The sequence below is a fragment of the Somniosus microcephalus genome, chromosome 6 (assembly GCF_052327205.1).
Source record: "Somniosus microcephalus isolate GS21.2 chromosome 6, FLI_Smic_1.0, whole genome shotgun sequence".
NCBI classification, from domain to species: domain Eukaryota; kingdom Metazoa; phylum Chordata; class Chondrichthyes; order Squaliformes; family Somniosidae; genus Somniosus; species Somniosus microcephalus.
The window spans coordinates 88936318-88956465 of NC_140992.1; positions in this window are offsets into that span (position 1 = coordinate 88936318).

Sequence of the window (20148 nt, forward strand, 5' to 3'; positions counted from 1 at the left end):
GTGCATCCCTTGCCTGACGGCCAGCAATGTGGTCACCTGCTGCTGGATTGGCCACATCCGGCCCCGCAAAGCGTCGCTCCCTGTCCCCCTCCTCATCCTCTTCCTCATCCTCGTCCTCTTCCTCCGAGGAGGCTGTGTGCTGAGCCACTTGTTCATCCGGCAGCACTAAGCTGCGCTGCTGTGTGATGTTGTGCAGGGGACAGCAGACCACGATGATTCTGGACACCCTGGCTGGTGCATACAGCAAGGCTCCTCCAGATCTGGCTAGGCATCGGAATCGCATTTTGAGCAAGCCAATGATTTGCTCGATGATGCCTCTGGTGGATATGTGGTTCAAATTGTACAGCTCCTCAGCATCATTTGATGGCCTCCTCATCGGTGTCATAAGCCACTTTTTCAGGGGATAGCCCTTGTCGCCATGAAGCCATCCGGAAAGTTGGGTTGGCGGATGGAAGAGCTGAGGATCAGTAGACTGGCGCAGGATGAAGGAGCCATGGCAACTGCCAGGGTAGTTTGCGCAAACATGCATGATGATCTTCCTGTGGTTACACACCAACTGGACGTTCAGGGAATGGAATCCCTTGCGGTTGACAAATACAGCTGGGTTGTAATAGGGAGCCCTAATGGCTACATGTGTGCAGTCAATGATGCCCTGCAGTATTGGCAAGCCTGCCATATTGGCAAAGCCAACCGCACGTGCCGTCACACTTGGGCCATCCGTGGAGAAGTGGATATAATTGTAGGCCTTTGCAAAGAGGGCATCGGTGACCTGTGTGATTCAGGTGTGTGCATCCGACTGGGAGATGCTGCTGATGTCTGCAGCTGATCCCTGGAAGGAGCCCGAAGCAAAGAAGTTGAGTGCGGTGGTGACTTTGACAGCCACTGGTAAGGAGTGTCCACCCGCTCCTCTGGGCTCCAGGTGTTGGCGCAGCATTGAGCAGATGTCAGCAACTACGTCTCTCGAAAGTCTCAGCCCCCTTTGGCACTGCTGCTCAGTCATGCTGAGGAAGCTGATCCTCTGCCTATAAACCCTGTGTTGGGGGTGTCTCCTGCGGCGAGGTGCAGCCCTGCGCTGACCCCCTCTGTCCTATGCAGCATCAGGTGGGCGAGGAGAAGGTTGGCGCTCCTGGCGCTGGTGCTGCTGTTGTGGCTGGTTGTGGTGCTGCCGCGGCTGCTCTTCCTCTAAATCTGATGACCAGGATGAGAGGATATAAATGTTTCCCATCCCGTAGCTATAGGTTTCACTTGAGGCAAGAAGCTTGCAAGCGCACACTAGAAGTGGCCTGAAATTATTCCTATCAAGTCACACTGCAGATGGCTGTCAGCTTGAACAGTCAGAGTCAGTAGATTTGCAAAATCTTATCCCAAACCTCCAACAACAAGGTTGTTGCATTTGAATGTCAGCCATGTTACAGGAGCGCTTTTAAAGTGCTGCACCAATGGCTACAAATCATGTCCTCCAGCAACTCGTCTCCTTGCAGCTGGCCTGTTTCTGACAAGATGGGAAACAGGAGCCAGAAGCACGAAATGGGAAACCACTATAAAAATAGGATTAGCAAGGCAGTTAACTAGCTCTTAACTGCCTTAACTACCTGTCCCACCAGTTCCAGTCAGGTCAGTTTGGGAGCGGCTGGCCTAACACTTATGAAAATCGGGTGGGGGCGGGATGGAGGCGGGTTGGGTGTCTGAAGCCATTTTTTCCGATTTTCGCTGCCAACCCGCCTCCAAACCTGCCTCCTCAGGGCTATTAAAATCCAGCCCTATGAGCCAATTCCCAGTTCCTTCCTTTCAGCAACATAATAAACCTTCCCTGATAAACTGTGCCAACCCCTTTTTCCGTCTATCGTTCCTGAAACACAGCCTGCAGAACTGTTTAAGTCTCTCTGAACTGTATTTATCCTATCAGCCATGCTGATGATAGAAAGTTAGGTGGGAAAGTAAGCTGTGAGGAGGATACAAAAAGCATTCAATAAGGTGCCACACAAGAGGTTAATACACAAAATTAGGACACATGGGATTAGGGGTAATACATTAGCATGGATTGAGGATTGGTTAATGGATAGAAAACAGAGTAGGAATAAACGGGGCTTTTTTCGGGTTGGCAGGCTATAACTAGTGGGGTACCGCAAGGATCAGTTCTTGGGCCTCAGCTATTTACAATCTATATTAATGACTTAGATGAAGGGACTGAGTGCAACGTATCCAAGTTTGCTGATGACACAAAGTTAAGTGGGAAAGTAAACAGTGAGGAGGATGCAAAGAGGCTGCAGAGAGATATAGACAGGTTGACTGAGTGGGCAAGAACATGGCAAATGGAATACAATGTGTGGAAGTGTGAAGTTATCCACTTCGGTAGGAAAAACAAAAAAGCAGAATATTTTTTGAATGGTGAGAGACTGGGAAATGTTTGCACTCAGAGGGACCTGGGTGTCCTTGTACAGGAAACTTTCGATTAACCGGCCCCTAAATAACCAGAACGCTCTATCCACCGGCAAAATTCAGGAGTCGGTTCAGATAACTTTTATTACTTTTATTACTTTTTTTACTCCATTTGTTGCTGTGCAAGGGTGTAGCTGAAGCTGTTGCTAAGCTACAGAGACGTTTGCAACTTGTGCCGATTGTTTTGAAGCTGTGGGTTTGTTGCTTTATACGGAGCTCTGAGCTCCGTATCTTTTACTATAGCATTCGGTTATCCAGAATTGTTGATGAACCGGCACCACGTCGGTCCCGTCCGTGCCGGATACCAGAAAGTTTCCTGTACATGAATCACAGAAAGTTAACATGCAGGTACAGCAAGCAATTAGGAAAGCAAATGGTATGTTAGCTTTTGTTACAAAGGGATTAGAGTATAAGAGTAAAGAAGTCTTACTGCAATTATACAGGGCATTGGTGAGGCCACACCTGGAGTACTGTGTACAGTTCTGGTCTCCTTGCCTAAGGAAAGACATACTTGCCTTAGAGGGAGTGCAGCGAAGGTTCACTAGACTGGTTCCTGAGATGAGGGCATTGCCCTATGAGGAGAGATTGAGTAGACTCGGCCTATATTCCTTAGAGTTTAGAAAAATGAGAGATGATCTAATTGAAACAGATAAAATTCTTAAGGGGGTTGACAGGGTTAATGCTGAGAAAATGTCCTCCCCTGGCTGGGGAATCTAGAACACGAGGTCACCTTCACAGAATAAGGGGTAGGCCATTTAGGACTGAGATGAAGGAGAAATTTCTTCACTCAAAGGGTTGTGAATCTTTGGGGGGGAAAATTGAGTTGTGCCCCCTTTGGGGCGCTAACTTCACCAGGGCGCTACTTTTAGCGAAAAAGTTAGCGCCCCCGTGGCCAAAATTCATCAGTAGCACCCCAAGAGGGAAGCGGGCGCTACTAGAAGCGCTCTGCCTCCCTCTTGGGGCGCTGCGAGGGAATATTGTGGCACTACGTGCCGTGGTACTGCAGGCCTTCCTCCCCTTCTTAAAGGGGAACGGCCTTGCACAGTGTGACCCAGGGCCCAGCTGGGCCACCAGGGATCAGAGTGCCGGCAAAAGAGCCCGGCACTCAAGAGAAGTGCCGGGCTCATGGAGCGCAGCTGGCACTCCGGGGGGCTGCAGAGAAGGCCGGGTATGGCAACAGGGGCAGGTGCTGGCAGACGGCCAGCAACAAAAATGGCCGCCTGACACTTCGCCTTTAATTAGCGCCGCCCCGGCCGCAGGTAGGCCCCCCTGACCCCGTCGGACATAGCGTCCGGCGGTAAGTCAGGGGGCGCTACCGAAGATCGCGGCTGTGGCGCGAGCAGGGCGCTGTGTATGGCGATGACGTCATTGCCAGTGGCGCAGCGCCGCAGGGTGCTAATGGTTTTCACGGGAGGCGTTGGCAGCACCGCGCCCAGGCGCTAGTTGCTTTGCGCCCCATTAGCACCCTCTTACGACGCTAATGGGAGGCGCAAAGCAACTGAATTTTTCCCCCCTGGAATTCTCTACCCCAGAGAGTTATGGATGCTCAGTCGTTGTGTATATTTAAGACAGAAGTTGATAAATTTTGGGGAACAAAGGGAATTAAGGAATATGGGGATAGTGCGGCAAGACGGAATTGAGGTAGAAGATCAGCCATGATCTTGTTGAATGGCAGAGCAGGCTCAAAGGGCCAAATGGCCTACTCAAGCTCCTATTTCTTATGTTCTTATGTTTTTATGTTCTCATCAGTTTAGTTGACGGAAGTCTTGGTGGTACAGCCTTCCCTTTCTCCAGAACTGGTCCCAGTAGGCCAGAAAATTGAACCCCTCCCCTCTACACCATCTGTTGTGCCATGAATTGATCTGCGTAATCTGTCACTCTCTAATGAGTTTAGCACATGGCACCAGAATCAATCATGAGATTACTACATGGGGGGTGAGGGATCTTTTTACACTTTTCTTTCAGCTTCTGAAATTCATTTTTGTATGACCTCCATTCTAAACCTACCTATATTATAGGTTTCCTTCAGAACTATGACCTCTGGTTCCTCCCTCTCCCACTAAGATTTTATCCACCTACTCAGTCATGTCCCAAACCCTAGCACCTGGGACGCAAAACACCATTTATGACTCCTGGTCATACTTGCAGAAGATTCTATCAAAGCCTTTAACCCTGGAGTTTTATATAACTACTGTTCATTGTCTCCCTTGAGCTATCATTTGCTACCCTTTGCAATTGGGCTGCTCATGATTACCAACCCCTATCTTGGCCAAATCCAGTGCTGAAAATCTGTTGGACATCTCTAATTCTACAGGTTCCCTTTGTCTCTCCCTACCTTTTTTTGTATGTCCTGGGGTTACTTCCTGCTGCTGTTCCTATTTAAGCATTCTGTTCAGTGTAACTAGTTCATCCTTGAGCCCAAATTTGTTGTACTCCATGTAAGCATACTCCCTCTGGATGCTTTGAAGATGTCACATTCATACCATCAGCTCATTGTCCACAATATTTACCTCAATTTAAGCTTTATTTATTTATAGTCTGTATCTTTATAGATAACTCCTCCCCATCTCTATCTGCCTCAGTTCCAACTTGAATAACATGTCTCATTATGCCCAAAATTCCCTCTGCTGTAAGGCTTATTTCTTAGTGTCAGTTTGGCTCTTTTGATAGCACTTTCACTTCTTTAGACTATGTGATATTTGAGCACATATTCTAGGCTGTCACTGAAAGCATTGTCAGAGGTGCCGCCTTTCGAATGAGACTTTAAAGCGAGGCCCTATCCATCTATTCATGTGGGAGCCAGTTCATTAAGCTTAAACCAACAAACCAGCCAATGGGAATCCTTGCAGAATGTGGCATACATATGGCACTATAGTAATCTGGGATGTTATGATTAAGGTTATCCACCAGGTGGTGCTGTAGCCAGTGCTGCCACTAGTTAAGGTCAGGGGGTTGCTTCCTGTCAAGGTCAGCAAAGTTGGAATGCCAGGATGCAGGATGCAGGCCTGTTTTGTTTGCTACACAGTTGTTAATAAAGTACTCATGCTAATTCTAAGATATCGCCTCTTCGAGTTCTTGTTCCACTACATGGATTTATCACAGGCACCATTTGATGAAGAACAGAAAGTTCTCCTGGTGTCCTGGCCAATATCATCCTTCAACTAATACCATTTATATAAAACAAATTATCTGGTCATTCATTCATGTTCTGTTTGTGGAACCCTGTGTACACATTGTTTGCCACATTTGCCTACATAATGGTAATTGAATTCAAAAATCATCCATTGGCTGTGATGTGCTTTGGGACACCCTGAGGACTTGATGATTGGATTTTTTTTTCTCTTTTGCACAGTCAAATCATCTGCACCCTTTCAGAAAACATCTAGCAAATAAGATGGAAAATTAAAGATTAAAACATACAGGTGACCAAAAATATTGGAAAATTGCAAAGACCATTAAACAATGGTAAAGGAAAGCATATAATCTGTCACTAGAACAGGGAATGACGTATTAGGCGGAATCTACACACTCTGTGATACCCATAAAACCCAGCACTGTTAATGGATTTTAATTATTGCTGGCCCTGCTAGGGTACAGAATGAATTAATTAAAAGGAAAAAAATCTACATTACAATTCACAGTATGAAGCCATAACATATTTGCTAGTGGCACTGCAATGCAATTCAGAGAGTGCAGTACTTCCAACTTTTGAATGCTAATTGATAATTTCAACTACTCAACGAGCAGAAGGTGCCTAGGAAATAAATATAACAATCTGAGCAGTAAATCCCTGCAAGTATCTGGCTCCATGTGCTGGTACTTCTGTTCGTACTGTCCCTGACTGATTTATTTCTTTGCATCTCCAAAAGAGAACAAGAACAAAACAATTCCTTACGTGGATTTCTATTCATGCAACATAAAAAGTGACAAATCTCACACAGTGAGCGTGACATTCACCTGATAAAAGTGAAATGAGACAAAAATACTTCAGCCTTTGCAGACCAATGGAAGCTCTTTACTAGTCTTTTATAGAAATTCGACCTTGTTATACGCTTTATGGGCATAAAATGGGTGCAGTGAAGGCCAAATTCAGGGAACAACATCCTGTGCCCTAAGGATGAGTTGGGCCATTTTTCAGGCATGCCATACAGCCACCTAAAGCAGGCATTGGGACCCTGCATATGCTACTGAGAGGGGTTTAAAACAGGCATTAGGCCCCTGTCAAATTGGTCTGACCTGAGTGGTGCCAAGCATAGGTGTGGTCTAACAAGTAGCTGCCACCAAAAAGTTAAGTGCTCCTCCCAGCTCCACAGCACTGTCAAGGGCCACTGCAAGCCTACGATCGCCCTCCCCCCCCGCCCCCCCCCCCGGTTCTCCTCTCCCCCCTGGGACTTACCTGAGGGCCACTGCTGGCAGGACAAGTGGCTCAAAATTGATTCAGTGGCAATAGGGGCACAACAGGTGCCATCAGCTTGTCCAAATTATTAAAATGGGGCCCAAAGCTCAATTTGTTTGTGGCTCGGGCCTCCCAGTTGGGGTACACGCTATCTGTCCACTGTTGGTTATGCTCTTAAAAATGAGCAATAACCAATTTATACCCGAATATATCTTTTTCCCAGTGAGTAGAATCCAGTTGCTATCTGAACACTCTTACAGTTCCAGTGCACTCGAATTACTATTCTTGTGCTAAGTATAAAACATCTGCTCTACATAGATGATCCCTTGCTCCCTATAAATAAAACAATGACCTAATACATGGTCATCTCTTGTAGCCCTGGGTGAACAATGAGGCCTAGAAATTCAGTGCCCTTAGCACCGATTTTGCAGCGCTAGAGGGCCTAGCGCTGCAATTGGCGCCGGTTCCTAAATTGCCTGGGGCCCTTCCGCGGCGGTAGACCGGTAGCGCTGCGCCGGCACCGATGACGTCATCGGTGTGCGCAGCGTCCCGGTTGCCGTGGTAACCCGGCCCCAAGCCGAAATTCAGTTGCGGCCGCCTCGCCAGTGGCAGCCGCAACTAAGACTCCGGCAAACGAGTGTTGCCGGAGTCTGCGCCGGTGCTTTAAGGAGGCGCAGCGGCCGGCCGCTTTCCCGCCGGCCGCCTGCCCGCAGCTTCCTCCCCGGACTTCTCCCCCCCCCCGGAACAGATGCAAGCCCGGCACTTGTCCGAGGTGCCGGGCTCATTTTTGCAGAGATTTGCGCGGGCCGCAGCCGGGTGCAGGCAGCTCCTCCTTAACGGAAGGAGGAGGCCTGCACTTCCCGAGCCTGCCGCACCGCAGCGGGCGCCGCAGCGCCGGAATAGCGCCGCAATGCGGCGCGTTGCGCCAGTTTTCAGGCGCTAAAACCCTTCAGTAGCGCCGGCAGCCGTTTGGGCGCGGCGCTACTGAATTTTTGGCGCGCACAAAGGGACTTAGCGCCGGCGCTAACTTCCAGCGCTAAAGCCCTGGCGCAGCGCAAACTCAATTTCTAGGCCTGAATCTTTTTGTTGCTGATTCAATAAACCTTAGGACTTCCAGCATGTCTTGTGTCACTTCAGAAGTTGGCTATTATAAGACACATCAAACAATTTTGTGATGAGCTAAACTCGACAGGTTTATTAATGAATAGATTATTTAAAGAAGCAAGCAGTAAAAGAGATACTGAAATCAGTCTTTTTTTAAAAAGTAGTGTGGAGTCAGTTCATGAAGGGACGAACTGATAAATCAGCCAAAGAGAGTCATTGCAGAACTTTGACTACACAAGTGCTTTTCTGAGGGATAATAGTCTGATTCCTTATTGAACCAAGCAAGGTTCAAGCAAGGTTATGTCATTGCACCAACACTCTTCTCGATCTTCCTTGCTGCAATCTCCATCTCACCCTCGGTAAGCTCCCCACTGGAGTGGAGCTAATTTACAGAACAAACGGGAAATTGTTCAATCTCCATCGCCACCAGTCCAGATCCAAGGTTGTCCCATCCTCTGTCGTTGAATTACAGCATGCAGACGATGCTTGCATCTGCGCTCACTCGGAGGTCGAACTCCAAACCATCGTCAACACCTTCACCGAAGCGTACGAGAGCATGGGCCTTACACTAAACATCCATAAGACAAAGGTCCTCTACCAACCTGTCCCCACCACACAGTACTGCCCCCCGATTATTAAAATCCACGACAAGGCCTTGGACAACGTGGACCACTTTCCGTACCTCGGCAGCCTACTGTCAACAAGGGCAGACGTCGATGACGAAGTCCAACACCGCCTTCAGTGTGCCAGTACAGCCTTCGGTCGCCTGAGGAAGAGAGTGTTTGAAGACCAGGACCTCAAACCCAGCACTAAGCTCATGGTCTACAGAGCAGCAGTGATATCCGCCCTGCTGTATGCCTCAGAGACATGGACCATTTACAGCAGGCACGTTAAAGCACTGGAGAGGCACCACCAACGCTGCCTCCACAAGATCCTGCAAATCCATTGGCAGGATAGGAGCACCGACATCCTTGGTCTCGCTCAGGCCAACATCCCCAGCATCGAAGCTTTGACCACGCTCGATCAGTTCCGATGGACAGGTCACATCGTCCGCATGGCCGATACGAGACTCCCAAAACAAGCGCTCCACTCAGAGCTCCGACACGGCAAGGGAGCCCCAGGTGGGCAGAGGAAACGCTTCAAGGACACCCTCAAAGCCTCCTTGAAAAAGTACAATTTCCCCGCTGACACCTGGGAATCCCGGCCCCAAGACCGCACAAAGTGGAGGGGAAGCATCCGGGAAGGCGCCAAACACCTTGGGCTCGATTTTGCCAGGCCCGAGGAGGCGGGAATGGAGGCATGTGGGGTGTTAAAATTGCAAAAAGTGGCGGGCGGGCCCGACACCGCCTCCATCCCGCCTCCAAGCAATTTCCCCAAATGCGTGGCTTCTGATCCCGACTCCATCCCGCCTCCAAGAGGCGGGATAAGCCCTTAAGGCCCTTAACAACCACTGAATTGCCTCTATAATCCCATTTTGAGAGGCCTTTCTGATTTTAACACTTTTCCGACGTGATGCACGCCTCCTCTGAAACACGACAATGAAACCTGGTGGTAGCACAATTGGATTGCTGACTATCAGCTGCAGCTCCACCATTAAATAAGAGATTTGATCAGTCATCATTTGCAGGTGGCAGGACTTTGTTGTCTCAGGTCTGGTGTAACTTTTAGCAGGCATAACCATAGCTGTGGAAGTTTCCATCTCCAGTGTGACCTCCTGGGAAACCCCTCTCGCCACCTTGACTGAGCGCTTCCTCAACTGAGGCATATACCAGAAGCATGGGAACCATTTATTTCCTTTCCTGCTGGACATCAGATTCAGACGAAGACCAGCCGTGGCAGCAGCAGAACCATGAACAACAGCATCACCAACAGCAGCAGCAACAACAGGAGCGCCAAGCTGCTGCTCACCCACCTGAAGCTGCACAAGCCAGAAGGTGCCAGCGCGCGACCACATTGCTGCCCGGGATGCAAGGGACACACTCATCTTGGCCAGATTTGCTTAGCCTGCACAATCAAACAATTTTGTCTCGCACTTTCTTATCAGACCATTGACAATGGCCAAGAACCTGCAGATTCCTAGCACTCGGACCACCATACTGACAATTGCAAGTAATCCTAAGCCCTCAATGTGGAAGTCCCATTAGCGAAATGACACACGCCACAACTGCAACAGTTGCCATCAGAATTTTTATTTACAATAACCAACTGATGGCTTTTCATCATTAAACATCACATTTCACCCAAGTGACTACCCTTGTGACTATTTGTGCAGTATCTTTCTCTTACACGTGCTCCTATGTGGTGGTTCCCCCTTGGCATCAGCAGATATGGAGGCCCCTTGCTCACTTTCTTGCTGCTTGTGTCTCGACACCTTTGGCGGGCGTCCTCTGGGGTTGCGAACCTGTGATGGCTCGGGAACAGTCTGCTGCTCCTGCGGCTGTGCAGGGGTTGAGACGCCGATCTCAGTTGGGTGGGGACTCTGGTGGGGCTCTGACTGAGGACTTGGCAGTGGCATGGAAGTGTGAGCACTTGGAGAGGAGCCCCCACTTCCTTGTTCTCTGCCACCAACATCCCTCTCATGGGTCAGGTCCACCTCAGCGCTTGCAAGTGGCTTGTAAGCATCTTGCTGCACATCAGGGGGGCCATGGGGACCCGTATCTACACTGGCAGTCCTACTCAGAAAGACTTCCACGAAGGTCTGGTTTCTCTGTTCAATAGCTGACCATCGCTCCTTCAGAGGTGTCAGTCTATTCTGAACACTCACCATGTTTTCTACACTCTGGCGACTTAGCTCCTCCATGGCCATAGCCATCCTCTCGTCTACTGTAGCCATCCTTTCCACGGAGATTGCCATCCTTTCCGTGGTGCTGCGTTCATGCGCCAATGACTCCACAAAGGCTCTGCTCATGTTCGTGGTGGACTCCTCCATTCGCTCCACACTCGCAGCGACTCTGGAGACAAAACCTGCCAGAGACTCCTGCACCTGTTCCTGGAGTTCCAGCACCACTGTTCTTATGGATGGACCCAGAGGCAGAGGGTCCACATGCAGCTGAGCCAAGCTGACAGAGTCCTGCGCCCTCCGACTAGGACTCTCCGCTGCTGTCCCTGTCTCCACAATCTGCTGATGCTCACTTTTGAGCTGTGATACACCAGGTGACAACAGTACTCTATCTCGCAATGGTCCCACCGAAGTGTGAGTGTCTGCGCTGGTGCTGGGTGCGCTGAATTCTGCTGACGCTGCATCCTCAGAGGTTGCAGCTTCCTCTGAGGAGTCTGGAGGCTCAGGCTGTTCCTCCTGGATAGTGGGGATGGGTACTTGCGATGGTCCTGTGGGGGAGTAAAGGAAAGAGTCAGAGATGTGAAGCCAAGGTTACATGCACATTGCATATTGCAGATGATCATGGCCTAGAAATTCAGTTTGCACAGTTTTGGGGCGCTAAAGTCGGGCGTTCGGTAAATTTAGCGCCCGCCGGAAACTGCAGGCAACCGCGCCGAAATTCAGTGGATTTGGCCAAGAGTTTTGGCGAGCGCTGAAACCGGCGTTGCAATGCTCGGTTCCGGCGCTAAACCGGCGCTGCGGCCTGATAACGCCGATGCCGGGCGCAGCGCAGGTGCGGTCATGTGTTGCATGACAGCAGACACCCTGACGCCGGCCTGCTCTTAAAGGGAGAAGGGTCAACTTTGACTGCTGCCACGCCCTGCACACTGGAGCCCTGCTGCTAGGCCTCAACAGTGCTGGTGGGACAAAATAGCGCCAGAACAGATGGAGATGGCCCGTGAAAGAGCCCAGCGCTTCTCAGACCATGCACTGAGGGTGCTGATTGATGCTGTCCAGGAGAGAAGACCCATCTTGTGCCCGGACAATGGCAGAAAGGCTCCCAGGAGAGAGTTCAGGAAAGCCTGGAGGAGCATCGCACGCAGGGTCTCCTCAAACTCAGATGTGCCCAGGACTGCGGACCAGTGCCGCAAAAAGTTCAATGACCTCTGTCGGCTGGTGAAGGTGAGTACCCTTTCCACTGTCCTCCTCATCCTTGCATGTGAGCCTCACACTATGGGCAAAGGGACCTCAAAGGCATAATGGGCAGCCCTCCTCACGCAGCAATGCCACTGGCATGATCATCAGCAGCACTTTCTGCACTGACCACACTGGCCAGGCTATTCCACCATGGGAGGCAGTACACACAGCAACAGGGCACCACACTGTACTTAGAGTCCGTCCTTTCTCTTGCAGGCCAAGCTGGCAAGAAATGCGCGCAGCCGGCTGGAGACCGGTGGTGGACGGCCCCACTACCAGGCTCTAAGTGCTCTGGAGGAGAGCGTCGCTGGACTCCTGCGTCCCCGGGTGACTGGCCCTGTAGCCATCGGGGATGCCGACCCTGTGCTGGAAGCCACTGGTAAGGAGATGACTGCTTGCAGCTCTCTCGTTGCCCTAGTGCTTCCGATCTAAATCCTTTCCCACTGACGGACAAATGCGCATAATGCCACCGCTCAGGCGTCCCTCGCTGACGCCCTGTCCTCACTTTAAAGCTACTCTTGTGCCTTCCTGCTTTCAGCTGCTGAGGAGGAGGTGGTCCCTGAGGCGCCGGGTGCCAGGCCCTTGGAGGAGGAGGACGTCCAGGACGAGGAGGAAGCCGGGCCATCGGGTGAGCCCTCAGCCGTGCCAGGGGATGGCAATGAAGGGGGGACGTCTGGCATGCAGGAGAGCCAGGGGGAGGTGTTGCAGGGGAGGGCAGATCCTGCTTGCAGTGGGGTCCAGGCAGGCGGCAGGGGTCGGCCAGCTCGGCCAGCTTCTCCCCAGCTGCAGAGTCCTCTCTCCAGTCCGGAGAGTGGCCTCGGCCAGGAGGTGCGCCTCCTGCAAGAGATCTCGGTGGCGTCTGACCGGCGCCACCATGAGTTCATGGGGGTTGTGCAGCAGATGCCGCACGCCATCGAGTCCCTGGCTCAGAGTGTGGCAGCATTCGGCCAATCACAGGCCAGGGGGGTGGAGCAACTGGCCGCAGCGCACGCCAGGGGGGTCGAACTACTCGCGGCACTGCAGGAGGAGAGTCGCCAGAGAGGTGGTTCCCTCGAAACACTGTCACAGCAGCTGGAGGCACATACCCGGGCAGTGCGGTCACTGACTTCTGCCACACTCGCTTTGACGCAGAGGCGTCGCACCCGCACCCGCCGCCCTGCTGCAACACAGTGGCCTGGCCTCCAGCACATAGCTGCGCCAGCTGAACTGCCAGGCCGGACGACTGCCACTGTGTCTGCTGAGCCTCGCGCGCCTGGCAGCAGCCAGCTTGCCCCCCTTGGAGCATCCGACACTGCCACTCCCCCAGCCAGGGTGCGAGGAGCTGCTGCTGCCACTGATGCTGGCCAGCCACAGCCGAACCAGTCAGCAGCCGGCCCCTCCCGGGACGTGTGTCGTGTTGACCGACCCCCAAGGCCATCTGTCGCGACGCATGGGGGCCCTCATGAGCCTTCCCCCAGCCTTGAGGCCGCCACAGGGCCCACGTTGAGGCGGAGCAGCAGGCCGGGCAGGGGCCGGGGAAGGCTCTCTAAGGACTCGCCCTCTCGGCACAGCCACTAGAGTGTGGTCTCTGCGGCATTGTATATATGGGGGGGATTGTGTTTTGGGGGCTGACTTTTGTAGATGGCCGAAATTGAAGGCATTTTGTGTTTTTATGGGGGTCTTTCTGTTGGCGAGGGGGGCCCTTTTTTTGTTACGGCCAATGCTGAAGGCCATGTGGATGGCCAACTTTTGTTAGTCCTCCCCAGGTTGGGGGAGTGACATATGTTTGTGACTGTTTTTTGGGTGTGTTCTGTGTTTTTGAGTTTCATGTGGGAAGGGGCCTCAGTTTGTTAAATAAAGGTTTTTATTTATTCAGCTTGTCCAGGTGTCATGTTTCAAGTGTTTGCTGCGTTAACCGGCTGACGGCTTCCGGAGCGGCTGCCTTCAGGTGCGCTCATTCCCACAGGCCATTCCCTCACAGCGGGCCTAGAAGTGTCGAGCAATAAGCCCCCGGCGTACGGCCCTTGGGCCTTCTGGCCCCCTCCTGGCCTGCTCCTCCTCCTCCTCCCCCTCTTCCTCCTGATGGTCCTCCTGCTCGTCCTCCTCAGGTGGTGGTGCAATGTCAGGTGGCAGTGCCTGCGTCCGGCGGATAGCCAGGTTGTGCAGCATGCAGCACACGACGACGAACTGGGACACTCTATCCGGCGAATACTGTAGAGAGCCGCCGGAGCGATCCAGGCAGCGGGAGCGTTGCTTGAGGACGCCTATGGTTTGCTCTATGACGTTCCTTGTTGCTTGATGGCTTTCGTTGTATGAGTCCTCCGCTGGGGTCCTGGGCGCGCGGAGCGGTGTCATGAGCCATGTGCACAAAGGGTAGCCCTTGTCCCCGATAAGCCATCCCCTTGGTGGAGGCTGTGCCTGGAACATGTCAGCCACAGTAGTCTGGCGCAGGATGAAGGCATCGTGGCTGCTTCCTGGGAAGCGGGCATTTACAGCTAGGATGCGCTGCCTGTGGTCACACACCAGCTGCACATTGAGGGAATGGTAGCCCTTGCGGTTGCGGTAAACCTCGGGATTGTCTATAGGTGCCCGCATAGCCACATGCGTGCAGTCAATGGCGCCCTGCACCATGGGGAAGCCCACGATCCTGCCAAATCCCACTGCACGCTGCTGCTGCCTCTGTTGGGTCATGGGGAAGGAGATGAACTGGTGTCTCCTCGCGAACAGTGCATCGGTGACCTGCCGGATGCAGCGATGTACGGCGAACTGGGAGATGTTCGCGATGTCCCCAGCAGCGGCTTGGAACGAGCCGCTTGCATAAAAGCTGAGAGCCACCGTGACCTTCACTTCCACCGAGAGAGACGTCCTGGACATGAGCTGTGGCTGCAAATCTGCGTGAAGCAGCTGGCAGATCTCTCCAACCACCTCCCTTCTGAAGCGCAGCCTCTTTACACAAAGTGCCGCAGACATGGTGACATAGGACACCTGCTGCCGGTATTGCCTGGGTGCGTAAGGCCTACGTTGGCGACGCCTGATGGCCCTTCTGTGTCTACGCATGGCTGCCCGTCTCTCACAGCGTCTGCGAGCCCTCCGCACATAATGCTGCAACTCAATGTTGGCCCCCCATGCAGCCCCCATAATCAAGGCCGCAACAGTGAAATCAGCAAGAGTCAAATGTCAAAGCACTGGCCAGAAGCCAGAAAGACCTCTCCTATCTTGTCCCAAATCTGGAATCTCTGTCCCTTGGTCTCTGTGTAGAAATCCAAAGCAGTGAAGTCATTGCAGCAAAATGGCTGGGCTTTATAGGTCAGTGGAGGTGCCCTTTAATTTGCGCTCCCCGAGGCCCACAGGGCCTCTGCAACGTTCCATTTTACAATTCCTAATAGCGCCACGCCCACATTGGGTGGGCGCCACTCAATTTCCGGGTTGGGGCGCTAAAACAGCGTTGCGCGAGGATATGACGTCATAAGCTGCGCGCGCACCCGAGCGGGCGCTAACACTTTGCGCCGGCGCTAAATCTCAAATGAATTTGGGCGTCGGCGCAGATCGGTCTGCATTCCGGCGCTAAGGCTTTATCGACGGAAATATAGCCCTTTTTTGGCGTTAGCGCCTGGCGCAGCCAACTGAATTTCTAGGCCCATAAGTCCATCTGTTAGAGCTTCAGAATCATTATCAGCAACTCATGCAATGTCAATGAGTGAGATGAAAAACTATTCTGTCACCAGCTTTCTCTGATGCACCCGTCTGTCCATCCCGCACTTGCGCATCATCCTCGAGTCCCACAGTCTCCCGGACTGCCTCCACCCAAGGGGTGAGGTGAGCTACTGAGGGTGGCCCTCCTCCTGTCCTCGCTCTTTCCCTCTTATTGTGAGCTCTCTTTTCCTGCAATGAGGGAGACAAGTGGAGTTTGAGTGAGAATGAAGGAATGAGTGTAGACTCCATACATAGATGCTTAGAAGGAGACAAAGATGGAGTGAGGTGGCAAGACCAAAGGCCCTGCCTGTGTGTTGTAAGTTGTTTTCTTAGCATCACAGTGATAGGGAGTGTGAGGGCTGCATATTCAAATAGTTAGGTGAATGTGACCATAGAGAGAGAGGGAATGGGTAAGGGTGCAGGGATGTCAGTGTCAAGTGGGATGTGGAGGAAGAGGGAGCTAAAGTTGAGTGCTGGTGAGGAGAGGCAATGGGGATCAGATTGAGGGTGATGGGAAAGACATTCTCACTTTTCCAGTGAGCAGAAGGTCATGAAACCTCTTCCTGCACTGAAGCCATGTTCTGCAGATCAGTGACAATGAGTTGACCTCCTGGGCCACCTGGATTTACACAGCCTTCATCTGCTGGGGAGGCTTCTTCCTCCCTGAAGAAGGGACGAGCACCTCCTTATTAGCTCTTGCTCCCTCCACCAAAGCTTGCAGGGCGACGTCATCAAATCTGGGAGCATACTTAGGTCACCCGCTGCTCATATTGCCTCCAGGTCCCTCTCACAGCAAAGGCCAAAAGGTTGGCAGTCTGCAGAAGAAGCAAGGCTTCTTGCAGACCTTAAATGCAGCAGCAATGATGACATCATCGGAGGCGAGTTTCAGACTGAAAAAACTAATTGGGCCATGGGTTCCCACACGCTGGAACTCAATTGCCCAATTAGGTGAAAATCGCATCATTCTCCCACATCGATTCGGAATCGGGTGGATAACACGAAAAGCAGGTGACACGACCCCAGCCCGCCCCAATGACAAAATCGAGCCCCTTGAGTCTCTTCGCCAGGAGCAAGCGGAAGCCAAGCGCAAACAGCGGAAGGAGCACACATCAACCCAAGCACCCGACCCACCTGCTCCTTCAACCACTGTCTGCTCCACCTGTGACAGAGACTGTAGGTCCCGCATTAGGCTCATCAGTCACCTGAAAACTCATTTTTAATGCGGAAGCAAGTCATCCTCGGTTCTGAGGGGCTGCCTGTAGAGGGTGGCGTGTGTGCAGTCAGCTCGCCTCTGACTGGGTTCCCGAGCGGTTCGAATCGCTCCTACAACCCTGGGTTCTAGACACCGGACTTAGGTACAGGCGGCGATACAGAATTGGAGTAGACAACTGGTTTGGTACAAGAAAACCGTATTTTTATTAAAAGGCACAATAAAATTACAACACTGGAAAATTACTGGAATAGTTACAGGCTTACCAGAGTACACTTAATTAGGAATGGGGAACACACGGCACATCGAGGGAAAAATCACAGTATTAATCCCCTTACCCTTATCCCACCCCCAATATCTAACTAATTGCGCTGTGAGGGGCCAGGGATTATGCTCACCAATAAGGGTTTCTGGACAGGTCGAATCCTGTCGATTGGGTCGGTTGCGGTTTTGGGGTTCGCTCTTGGTGTCCTTTGGGGCCTGCCGTCGTCACGTGGTCCCAGGGCGCGGCGGTGGAGTCGTCTGAGTAAAGTACCCTCTTTTCCTCCGTTAGAGATAGGGAGTAAAGTCGTTGTTGGGTACTTTACCTTGCAGAATGGAAACTTCGGGTTTTGTTCTTCTGGTAGTGGTCTGGTCGTCGACGTTTTGTTGCAGTTAGGGTTCGGTTGGCGGCCTTCGGTCTTGGCTTGGTTGTAGCTGCCTAGATCATTACCTGTGCAGTGTTAATGATCCGAAGGTATAGTTTACCCGACCCTTTTGTTACCGCGGTGCTCGTGGTTGTCGGCTTCTCCTTCTACCCCTGCTTCGTACGTCAGCTTATACCTGGACCGGGGTGTGTGCCCGCTTGTCCCCAACGCTTCTCTACGCTGCCCTTCTCTGCTTATCGGCCTTGCCATTTGCCTCGTCTTGCCTGCCCGCTTGCTGCCCCGTGCATCCTGTGTGTTTTGAGTCCTGTGTTGAGTCCCATCTCTTTTGGTTACCAGTGGGCCTACAATTATACTAGTTCGGAGGTTCCTTATCTGCGCGCCAAATCAGGGTTAGTTCTTTGTCTAATTTTGGCGGGCTCGTTAAAGTGATTATAGTCGTTCACTTTAACTGCTTTTTGGGTGGTTGCCCCGCTGTTAAATGTTCCTTAATGTCTCAGTGTTTGTTATTCATAATATTTAATTGCCGTTTTCCTGGCTTGGTGGCTACTTTGAACTGTAACCGATTATTTATGCAAAAGGTTTGATGGGTTGAAGAGTTGATTGGTTTCAAAATGAAGAATGCGTATTCTGCATTATCTAAAGTCTGGCTTCAGAAATAACAAGTCCCTCACAGACCCAGGCATGTCATCTGACCTGCCATTTTGCAGGGCCCTGTTTTTTTTTTCAATCTTGCAGGCTTCTGCCACGAGGTCCAGAAGCCATTTTGTTTGGGGTACCCTTATAACTTCGTCCTTCAGGGTCCCTTTATTAATAACTCTGGGGAATGTGGGAATTTTGAGAACACTACACTCCCTTCTCTTGATACTAAACTCGCTTTAAGTATGTGGTAAACCACTGTTTGTATTCCACTGTGTACATGCCTGGACATGCCTCGGCTGACTCCTCCCACAAGTCCTAGTATAAAGGTGACTGCTCCCCAGCCCTTTGTATTTCTGGACCGGTCGACCACTCGAGGCAGACCTTCATTCTTTTGTTAATAAAAGCCTTTAGTTACTCTCTTAACTCTCAGTCTTTTATGAGTAATTGATAGCGCATCAATTTTATTAACAAAATTTTTATAATGGAGAAGATCCTCACACCAGCATGCCTGGACTTAGATCATCGGGAGGCGGACTCATCCACCAAGTTTACTCACTGGCTTAAGTGTTTCGAAAAATTCCTGACCGCCTCCGCAGCAATCAAATCGGACGAGGACAAACTGGATGTCCTGACCTCCAAAGTGAACCACCGAGTGTACTCGGTCATCCAAGACGCGACCTCGTACGCGAACGCTATCAAGCTCCTCAAGGACCAGTACACGCGCCCAGTGAACGAAGTGTACGCCAGGCACCTTCTGGGGAGTCGTAAACAACAACCTGGGGAATCGACCGTGGAATACCTTCAGGCACTGTCTGTGCTTGGCCGGGCCTGTGGTTGTAAGGATGTAAAGGCCGCCGTGTACACAGAGGAACTTATCCGGGACGCTTTTGTAGCGGGCCACAGATCCAATTACACCCAACAGTGACTGTTGGAGCAGAGTGACCTCGACCTCAACAAGGCCTCTGAACTCGCACTATCATTGGATGCAGCCTACCGGGGCATGAATGCCTACTCCTCTGCACCGTGGACGCCGCGGGGAATGACAGCCTGGGACACGGTAGGACCGCCTCATAGCGCCGTGCCACCCCAGCCACACCCCAGCAATGGCCCAACTACCGCAGCAGTGTCCCAAGGCCAGACAGCAGTGCCCCAAGGCCAGAAATGCTACTTCTGTGGCCAGGCAAAACACCCCAGAGCGCGCTGCCCGGCGAAAAACGCGATCTGCTCGGGCTGCAGGAAGAAGGGACACTACGCTAGCGTCTGCAGGGCCAAAGCCACCCCGAACCCCAGCAGCGCCGCGTGTGGGCCATGCGGGCCGCCATCTTGGGCCTCCCCGGCCATGTGCGAACCACCGGTACAGCAGCCATTTTGGACGCCTCCAGCCACATGGGGATCATGGACGCCGCCATCTTGGACGACAGCCGGAACGCAGCAGGCCCCCAACACCGCCTCATCTGATACCCGCAGCGACACACCGACCCCTACGCTGGCATCCGTTACACTGGACCAAGTGAGACCGCACCAGCTGGCCAGTTCCACAATGGACATTAAGGTAAATGGTCACGATACAATCTGCCTTTTTGACTCTGGGAGCACGGAGAGCTTCATCCACCCCGACACGGTGCGGCGTTGCTCTCTCCCAGTCCTGCCTGCGCACCAGCGGATTTCTATGACCTCCGAGTCCCAGTCGGCGGACATCGGCGGCTACTGCGTGGTGACACTCGTAGTAGACGGGACTGTGTACGATCATTTTAAACTTCTGGTCCTGCCCGACCTCTGCGCTGCCGTCCTGCTGGGATTAGATTTTCAGTGCCACCTTAAAAGTGTTACGATGGCGTACGGTGGACCCCTACCCCCACTCACAGTCTGCAGCCAGCAGCTTCCAAATTGCCCGCCGCGCACCAGGTGCAACCTCTCCACACTCAGAGTCACCCCCCCCGCCACTGTTTGCTAACCTCACCCCCGACTGTAAGCCCATCGCCACAAAGAGCAGGCGATACAGTGCCGGGGACAGGGTTTTCATTAA